The sequence below is a fragment of the Cyprinus carpio genome, unplaced genomic scaffold (assembly GCF_018340385.1).
Source record: "Cyprinus carpio isolate SPL01 unplaced genomic scaffold, ASM1834038v1 S000000362, whole genome shotgun sequence".
NCBI classification, from domain to species: domain Eukaryota; kingdom Metazoa; phylum Chordata; class Actinopteri; order Cypriniformes; family Cyprinidae; genus Cyprinus; species Cyprinus carpio.
In genome coordinates this window covers 2836-13477 of record NW_024873106.1, presented here as the reverse complement: position 1 = coordinate 13477, position 10642 = coordinate 2836, and the positions used below count along the sequence as shown (strand labels likewise).

General features: G+C 35.3%; 1 pseudogene; it reads right to left on the bottom strand.

Moving 5' to 3' along the window:
• Positions 1–1244: 1244 nt before the first annotated feature.
• Positions 1245–10372, bottom strand: LOC109089256 (annotated as a pseudogene).
• Between the last annotated feature and the right edge of the window lie 270 nt (positions 10373–10642).

Below are 10642 nucleotides of genomic sequence, written 5' to 3'. Positions count from 1 at the left end.
ACTGCGAGCTTTTACGAGCAGGCAGAAGATTTGTGTGCGTAGCGCTCATTCCGAAGCGTGCAAACCCGCGTTCACACTGCGCGCAAATATTAAATCTTGCTCTCTCGCCTTTGTGTTTGAATGGAGAAAATTCACACAAATATTGTCAAAATGCACGTCTTGGTAAGTATCCTACAGCAGACATTGCGAGCGCTGAACGTACTGGATCAGTGCTAATTCTCTTAATATTAATGTGAACAGCAACAACAGATGCACAAATCACTCATCTGCTCTTAATGGAATAGCTTTTGTAACTTTAATAAAGGGTAATCTTTAATTTTATACAGTCAAATATGCAATGGCTGTTTTAACTTTTTGATTACTTTATTCCATTTGGCCCTTCGAAACATTATGCTATGTGCACCTACCTAAAAAAACTGAAAATTACTGTTTATTTTATTTTGCATCTTTTACAAATCTTTTACAAATCTTATACAAATCTTTTAAAGTTTGTATCTTCATTGTATTTATTTTTGCTGTTTTCTTGTAGTTAGATAAAAGAATATATCTTATTTTGAAACAAAGCACAGCGTGACTGTTTGTATCGTGATAATATTTCGTATAGTTTTCTCCATAAACATAGCACACTTGAACTGTACCGAAACCATGAATCATAACCCGTGATAAAAACCGAACCGTGAAAAAGTTTAAAACCTTTCATCCCTAGTATCAATGTAGATTAATGTAATTTTAAAATGAGAAGAAAACATGACAAAATATATTAAATAACTTACAGAGCTCTTTTGGAGGTTTTGATGACTGCTGATAATCTAATGAGACACTCGTCTGATTTCTTGAATTTCTGAAGCTCAAACTCCTCCAGCTCCTCCTCTGATGTCAACAACACAAAGACCAAAGCAGACCACTGGCCAGGTGAAAGATCAGCAGATGAGAGACTTCCTTTGCTAAGGTGGGTCTGAATGTCTTTCACCAGAGTTTGGTCGTTCAGTTTCATTCAGACAGTAGAAACAGATTGATGGATCTCTCTGGAGACAGATTAGATTCTAATTTCTGCTTGATGTACTGAAGTATTTCCTTTCTGCTCTGATCATTTCTATTTTTCTGTGTCAAAAGACCCTGTAAGAGTCTCTGATTGGACTGGAGTGACAAACCAAGGAGGAATCGTAGAAAAAGATCCAGGTGTCCATTATCACTCTCTAGTGCCTTGTCCACTGCAGTCTTGAGCAAATCAATCATGTTTTTACTTTTGTTTTCCTGTTCTGTAGAGTCATGATCAAACACACTTTTCTCTTGTTTGATGTCTAGAAACAGATGTGCATAAAGGGCTGCAATAAACTCTTGAATGCTCAGGTGAACGAAGCAGTACATGCTACCAAGAACGATCCCTGTTTCCTCCTTAAAGATCTGGGTACACATGCCTGAGTACACTGACGCCTTATAGACGTCAATACCACAGGCTTCCAGATCTGTGTCATAGAAGATCACATTGTTTCTTTCCAGCTGATCAAATGCCAGTTTCCCCAGTGAAAATATGGCATCTTTATCCCAGGAAACATCTGGTGTATGTTCTCCATCATACTTTCGTCTGCTCTGCTGGATCTGAAATCTGAGGAAGTGTGTGTACATTTGTGTCAGAGTCTTAGGAGTGTCTTCACTATTTGACTCCTGCAGTGTTTTGGAGGCATCATCAGCCTGATTGTTTTTCACAACATTATTTCTTTTCTCCTCTAAAATGTTCTGGAGAACAGTGGCTGAAATCCAGCAGAAGACTGGGATGTGGCACATGATAAAGAGACTCTTTGATTGTTTAACATGATCAATGATTTCTTTGGCCTGATTCTCATCCGTGTTTCTTTTTCTGAAGTACTCCTCCTTTTGTGCATCATTGAATCCTCGTATCTCTGTCAGCCGGTCGATACAGTCAGGAGGAATCTTACTGGCAGCTGCTGGTCTGCTGGTGATCCAGATGAGAGCAGAAGGAAGCGGATTTCCCTTGATGAGGTTCGTCAGGAGAACATCCAGAGAGGCTGGTGATGATACATCAGACCACGTCTCATTATCCTTAAAGTTTACAGGGAGTCGACATTCATCCAATCCATCAAGAATGAACAAGACTTTGAATTGATTTCTTCTTGTAAGCTTCAGTCCTTTTGTCTCTGGGAAAAACCTGAGTTATAAGGTCCATCAAACTTAGTTTTTCTTGCTCCTTTAAGTTCATCTCTCTAAATGGAAGAGGAAATATGAAGCTGATATCTTGATTTTTCTTTTCCTTCGGCCCAATCCAGAACAAACTTCTGCACAGAGACTGATTTTCCGATGCCAGCAACTCCTTTTGTCAGTACAGTTCTGATCTGCTTGTCTTGTTCAGATGCTTCAAACAAATTTTTGCACTCAACCTGTATCTCCTGTGATTCATGACGTCTGGAAGCAACTTCAATCTGTCTCACCTCATGTTCAGTATTGACCTGTTCACTACAACCCTGAGTGATATAGAGATCTGTGTAGATGTTCTTCAGAAGTGTAGAGTCACCTTGCTTTGCAATTCCTTCAAACACACATTGATACTTCTTCTTTAGGCTACACTTTAGCTGATGAATGATGAACAGCTCATCTAAACACAGGGAGAAAAAAAACTTTTCTTGTTAGCCTTTTTAGTTAAACTATTTTCTCCTGCATTACATTTATAAGACAAGGTGACAGATGATCACGAGTCTCTTACCTTCTAGAGTATCAGCAGCTTCATCTTGCTTCATCTCTCTCAAGAAGTAGAGCGTGAGATCAAGAGCTGCTTCTTTGTTTCTTCTTTGTCGCATCTGTTCTCATTAAAATCCTTCACAAAGTAGTCTAAGTCTTCTTTTTGTAATATTTTCTTAAACTTTTCCAGTTCTTTCTTCAGAAATGTGATCATTTTGCTTTCAAGATCCTAAAGAAAGAATTATAATACAAAAAATAAAATTTTCTTTTTACATTTTATGTGTTCCTAAAAGAAAACTAATTAGCACGATAAATCAGGTTAACATTATTGAAAATGTGTTTTTCTACCTGGAAGATCTGCAGGAGATTGTCTTTGAAGTTCTTGTAGTTCCTGTGAGTCCGGGCGTCTGAATCTAATGTCTCATACTGAACTCTATTAGTGAATAAAATTAAGTACAGCATTTTTCAGGGACACTATTAAAGAAACAGTTTGCAAATATTTTTTTAAGAAAGACAGAAAGCAAAAGCTGTTTAAGTTCTCACTGTTAAAGTATAGGATCTATTTAAGTGTAAATTTAGGTAAATATTAGGTCTCTCATTGTAATATTTTCTGTCCTATAAGCAAACAACACAGGGGCTGGTGAATTAATAAAGTTATGTTAGTGCACCAAAATTTACAAAATATATACTTCACATCAAATCATTTAAATTTTCTTTGCTGATGCTTTTAGCATCATAATGAAAACTCTGATAAATATTTAAACAATTATAGATCCATGACACATATTCAATTAAATATTTTCTAGCAGTCCATGTGCAACCAACAATAAGTAAAAACATTAAATACCTTTTGGTAGATGATGCTTTTTTCTCAACACTAATGACACAGTGGCAGACCTTCTTTTGACCGGTCACTCTTCACAGACACAGAGCTGGACACATGTGATCCTGATCTTACACTAATGACACAAAGAACAATATTACACAGTGCACTTCAGTCTAATTCATAAAGTTTAAATGTTGTAAATGGTTATTAAAACAGAGATATAGCTGTGCATTTGTTCTCCTATGCCTATAAATGTTTGGTTGCATGATCTACTCTGCCATCTAGACGTATTGTAGAACTAAGCGGTATAAAAACAGCTTTGTGCCAGCAGCTATCACTCAGTTGAATAAGGATAGGTCTTAGGAACATTATTATTATTATTATTATTTTAGTCTAAGGGGTTTTTAATGATGCTGGGAACCTTAAAGCTCTTCTATCATACATGTTGTTTAATGTTTGTGGTGTCTGTAAAATGTGAAAGATGTGAGAACTCATAAGACTGCAAACCTAGTCTTACCTATGGGTACAAATAAAGTGAACCTGAACCTACTCTGTTTTTATAATGCTGAATTTATGCCTCGTAATGGCTGCTTGTATAATTGTATTACTGGAAATAAACTCTAGACTGAGTTAAAAAAAGTCACCATATATTGTGTTCAGTGATTTATTTTTTTATTCAATCAACATCGATCACAAAAACAACAGTGACGAAATTAGCTAATATAATGCTAAAACGTCATACCTTTTGGTAGATGGTGTTTTTTTCTCACTGAAGTTCGGTGGATCCTCTTTTGACCAGTCACTCTTCACAGACACAGAGCTGGACACATCTGAGTCTGATCTTACACTAATGACACAAAGAACAGAGAAAACTATAACAGATACTTCAGTCTCATTTGAAGACGAAGTTTGTGTGTCAAATGGGAGTTTGTTTAGTCCAGTTGAACACAAACTAGTTCACTAACTCATCAGGTCTGCTATAAAGGAATCATCCTAACAGTCAAGTGAAGCACTGCTTTCTCATCCTGCACAATTTTTCTACTTCACTGAGAAACACAGCTGGCTCATACAATATCTTGTATATATAGCAATGAATATAATGAACAATGACCTGTGTTCAGTGAACGAGTCTGAGAAAGAGACAAAAATCTTTTCACATTTCCCTTTAAAAATATCCACTAATTTAAACTGTAAGAGTTTGATGTATATTTGTATTAATTTAAATTATATCTAGTTTGCCCATTATTTACATTTAATACCCACTAAATATGCAACACCAAACGTGTAATGCAATAAGCTTTAAATGATAAATTATGGATGATCTATTGATTTCTACAGGCTCTGAGAGGTTAACAGTACAGATAATTCAGAAACATGGTGCTCTTTTCTTTACACAGATGTGGTTGTTTAAAGAGAGTATCTTGGAGAAACTACATTTCATTCATGGCAAAAGCAAGAAAAATAATTATTGATGGGGTTTTATTCTTCACAGAAAGTCTTTAAATGATTCTCTGAAAGCAGACTCAGTGTTACCTCTGTTTCTGTGAGAGACTCATCTTTCCTCTCTTCTCTGACATACTGCAGATGAACACACTGGTTACTGGTTCATGAAAACAATCAGATGCTCATCATGACCTGGAATAACAATATGTTACTGAGATGAATAATATGGCAACATGAACTAACAATAAAAAAAAAAATTGTAAAGCTTTTATTAATCCCTGTTAATATCAATATCAACATTTACATGAACAAACAATGAACAGTTGTATTTTTGTTAACTAACATAAAAAAAATAATAAATACATAAAAAAAATAACAAACACTTAAACACAATTTTATTAAGTACCATTAACAAAGATTAATAAATACTGTATCAAGTGCATTGCTCATTGTTAATGTTAGTTAACATGCATTGTGGTCTCTGATGCATTGTGGTCACTACAGCAGACAGATATTTGGAAGACATTTTGAACCATTTAAGATGTAGCATCATGTCCCAACCACCAACTTTATCTTTTTTTTTTTTTTTTTGAGATATTGCATAATAAATTCAAAATGCTGGCAGGATAAGGGGATGCACCATGTACCTCGGGAATAAGTGTTAAATAATTTTATTCTCTGAAAACCAGACAAAAAATATTGTTCAGTTAAATAGGATGTCAGAAATAGATGAAGAGCTTTAACACAATTTGAACACTGGTGTTGGTTTGAGACGTGGTTTTCTCCTCTTAAAACACCCGCCGGAGATGAACGTCTCTCTGCAGCAAGCAGACGCACAAACTGCTGCAAACTGAACTGAACATTCACTGTCGAATCCTGGAGCTTAAAACTCATGCTGTGTTCGAAATGCCTTACTATAATACTACTCTTACTATTCCTGCAGTATCCAGTGTATACAGTGAATAGTATGCAGTCTTTCTGTACTCATACAATACGTGGATGACCTACTATATTTGCCAGAATCTGCTGAATATAACTCATGTTCCCTGAAATCAGTGCTGAAGCTGGGTTCGGAATGACATACTACTATGTTATATATTATTATATATATATTATATCTATATTCATCATCCTATACAGTATGATGTGTGTATACTGTGAATAGTATGTGAATTTTCTGAATGCATGGAGTTCCTGGATTACCTGCTACATTTGCTGAAATATGATGAATGCATCTGAAGACACTGCATGGGATACTGTTTCCCACAATGCAACACATTTCAACACTTTATATGTACATTAAGTACATATACATGTTACTGTAAACTACAAAATATTACTGTGTATCTAAAAACAATATTGTTAGGAGATAAATTATCCCTTAATCTCTACAGCATGTTTCTGATCAACTCAAATGATATCACCTTTATCTCTATAGTGCTTTTATATCAGGGGTCTTCAATGTTTCTCAGGGCAAGGACCCCTCAGACAAGAGACATGGAGCAGTGACCTAGATACAAAATGTGTCAAGCAGAGCTTCATATTAAGCATATAGCCTTTGAAATAAATAGAATCTAAGCATATTATGATTAAGAATAATGAAATTATAGTAATCTATTAGTCTGCATTTACATTAGGCGCATCTATTTTGACATGCCATATTTTTGTCCCGTGCTAGTATCATGATGTCAGCTTCAGAGTAAATCACACGTTCATGTAGATGTCACTCACAAAACTTTGCATGTAACTGACCGTCGATGCTCTTAGCAGCATGATAAACTACACTCTTATTCAACAGATTATATCTATATAACCTCGAAAGTGCAAAACACAGCTCACTTCACAATTATACTAAAAATCTGTCACTCAATTCATGATCTCACAGCTTTCCATTAAAATCAGTAAAACTGGTAAAACTGCATAACTCTGCACTGAACAAAACCTCTTAAACACCTCTGATTGGTCATTGCATTCAAGAGATCAGCAAACATGTCTGTGATTGGCTACATTTCTCACTGCTATAAAAACACACTATAAACAGGAGCATTTCACGTTCTCCAGAGCTCAAACTCAAAAACACAGTGCAGCATTTGTTAAATCTGTTTATTTCATTACAGTATCAGCTGATGCTGCAGGTGCTTCTAACCTAACAATCCCTGTCAAATCAGCAACAATAAACTACAGCGAGCTGGGTAATCCACGTACGAAAAACGGACCCCTGATCAGAGTGTTATTGGATATGGATAGCGGCAGATGTAGAGAAATCTTATACCAAAAAAGGCAGAATCAAATAAATAAAGTGTTTATTGGGAATGGCTGGGGTAGGAGTAGAGAGGGCTTTTCCTAATCGGCATCCATTTAATAATTTTAATATGACAATTTACACTCAATATGTTATTTCATACTGTTTTATAATGCACTACAGTACTGAGATATAAATATCTGTCACCTAACTACTATTTACACATATCACTATTTTAGTGTAAACAGAATTTATCATTATTTGCACTTAGTGAATATATCGCCTTTTCCACTTAGTTTAACTGCCAAAAAGAAAAGAATATCATTGTTCAGTGTTGATTCAGTTCTGCTCAATATGTGAAGTTCAGAAATGAGTTCAACTGGGCAATATAGCATTATTTACTAGCATGAGCCCTTATTAACAAGTTTATTTGTGAGGTAATATTGACAGCTGTGCTGAATTAATGTTCACTGTTTGTCATGTGACAGCACTGCAGCACACTACTCTGAAACATTATTTTTGAACATTATTATTGAATCATTCCGTACGTTTAGGGGTGGGTACCGAGTTCGATACTTTTTAGGTACCGACCGATTTAGGGCTGGGTACCGAGTTCGATACTTTTTAGGTACCGACCGAATTGCCTCGATACTATCGAGTATCGAAAAATGACATGTTGTTCGGTTCCAAATTTCAATACCTAAGGAGTTAACTCGTCAACGTCAGTGCTCAAACAAATACATATGAAATGCACAACACACATAAAGTCACTCACACACACACAAACTCTACACACACGAGACGCGCGGAAGTCTCCGCGCACATACTCATATGAGACGCGAGCACGCACACATAATACCTTAAAGATGTGGAAAAGTCGATCAAAAGTGTGGGTACCATTTCTCCAGGCTCAATGCCAACAGCGCGCGATGCAGTATTTGCAGTAAAATAATTGCTGCAAAGACCGGTACCACGACACAATATGATGAAGACCTTGACAGTGCACGGAGTAAACATAAGAGCAGAAAGTTACCGTCTTCGACTGGTAAATGAAGATCACTCTGACAGAGTTTATATTATAATAAATAAATAATAACTACTGAATGTACACTGCCGTTCAAAAATGTGTTGTTAGTCAGAATTTTTTTTTTCAGTAAGGATGCATTAAAGTTATCAAAGGTGACATTAAAAACGTGTAATTTTACAAAATATTTCGTTTTTAAATAAATGCTGATCTTTTGAATTTTTTATTCATCAAAGAATCATGAAAAAATGTATCATAGTTTCCAAAATATTAAGCAGCAAACTGTTTTCATATTTCTGAAGGGTCATGTGATACTGAAGTAATGATTTTGAAAATTAAGCTTTGACGTCACAGGAATAAATTACATTTTGAAATATATTCAAATAAGATTTTAAATTGTAATACTATTTCACAATATTACAAGTTTTACTGTATTTTTTATTAAAATAAATTCAGCTTTGGTGAGCATGAGCTCTCCTGTGCTTTTTTTTGTTGTTCGTTTGTGCACTGGCTAAGGAGCATGAGTCAAACTGAAGAAATAAAACCAAAGTTTTTCTGAGGTAATGTGTTCTGTAATCTTGTTTAAAATGGATTTCATAAAATTGGTATCGAAAAAAAAAAGATATCGTTAGGAACCGGTATCGAAACTGAGGTATCGAAATTGGCACCGGATCGAATGATTTTGAACAATACCCAGCCCTACACATGTGATCCTGATCTAACACTAATGACACAAAGAGAGAAGAGAAACTTTTCTACAGGAGCTTCATCTGTGTTTTATATCGACACACATTCTCTCTAGTCCTTCACAGAAACAATGCAGAGTTTTAAAGACAGCAGTCATTCTTGTGTACAGACTCACATGTGTTTAACATTTCTTTGAAGTACTTAATATATGAGACTAAATATAATTTTACAAATATTTGACTGATCCAATTAAAGAGATTTTATTTTTCATTTTCTTTTTTGACTAAAATAGAAAGCAGAAATGTCAGTGCTACACAGTTCTGACACTATTTTAAAAGTTTATCACTTTGTTTATTGGGTGTAATAATAACAGTAACAATGTTGTTGTAAAAATTACTGTATCCGTTTGACCCCGAGTCCAAGTCTGAGCTGAACGTTTCACAGAGATAAGCTTTTATTTTGCAACTCTCTCACCTTTCAGATACAACCTCATAAAGTTATAATTTTTCTTCTTCACTGTAACAACTTTATGTCCTGAAGTATCAACATAAAATACAGTAATTTAGGAGTGGTTTATTGTATTTTATGTACAGTGTATTTAGGTGTGTGTAGCTGATGTTGTACACAGGAAGCTGGGAGAAAATGCACTGCAGCTTCATAAAGCGTGCTGTACACAAGATAACCTTTGGGTTGTACAGCTCAGGAACAGAGTTATTAATAAATCTTAAACACTGAATCCAAACAAAGCAGGTTTGCTTTCACATCCAAACACACAGCGTCTCCACAACATGACGACAACACTACAACTCACTGAAGCCTCGTCTTCTCTTTGTGTAAACCTCTGAACAGCATTACGCTAATATTTCACATTGTGATGCACACATTCGTGAAATTAATATCTGGACTTCAGTCAAGGCCTTTTAATCATTTCTGGATCAGTGTTCTCTGTTAGAATAAATCACTTTACAGGAGACTCTGACCTTTGTAACTTTGAAGATCTTACACAAACAGATATATTACACACTAAAGAAAGATTAAAACAATAAAAAGCATCATATAACCCTTTAAGTACAGACTTTACTTAAGTACAGACCCAGTGCTGAAGAGCGACTGTAAACTGACTGTAAATGATTCTGATTTTCAGTTCTGAGATCATTTATCATATTTATCATCTATTGGCTACTTTTAAAATATAAATGTTATTTTTAATTAGGAAGTTATGAAGCTCTGAAGTTCTGGAAATCATTTGTAAATATAAAACTGCAGCTAAACAAGGTTGTGTTTTTTCCAGCAAACATCTGAAACTGCAGCAGTGTTTAAAATGATTCTCTGAAAGCAGACTCAGTGTTACCTCTGTTTCTGTGAGAGACTCATCTTTCCTCTCTTCTCTGACATACTGCAGCTAAACTGTCATTGATCAGCACTGGCTTGAGACAACAATTTGCTGTTCAGTGTGAGCTGGAGATGATGATGTTAATGAGATGAAGAAATATGTTGAGTTGGCAGCAACAGCAACAAAAAAACACTATAACTCACTAAAATAAAGTGAGTTACAAACAAATGCGCGCGTCACAAAATCAACCATAAAACAGAAGCGGAAATACGGAGACACCTTCAGAAACACATTCGTTTTCAATAACCCCTTTCTAAAAACTATTTAATAAAATAACGACAATCATGTACAGAAAAGAATGGTATGAGTTTTTTGGGTTTTTTTTCCAACTAG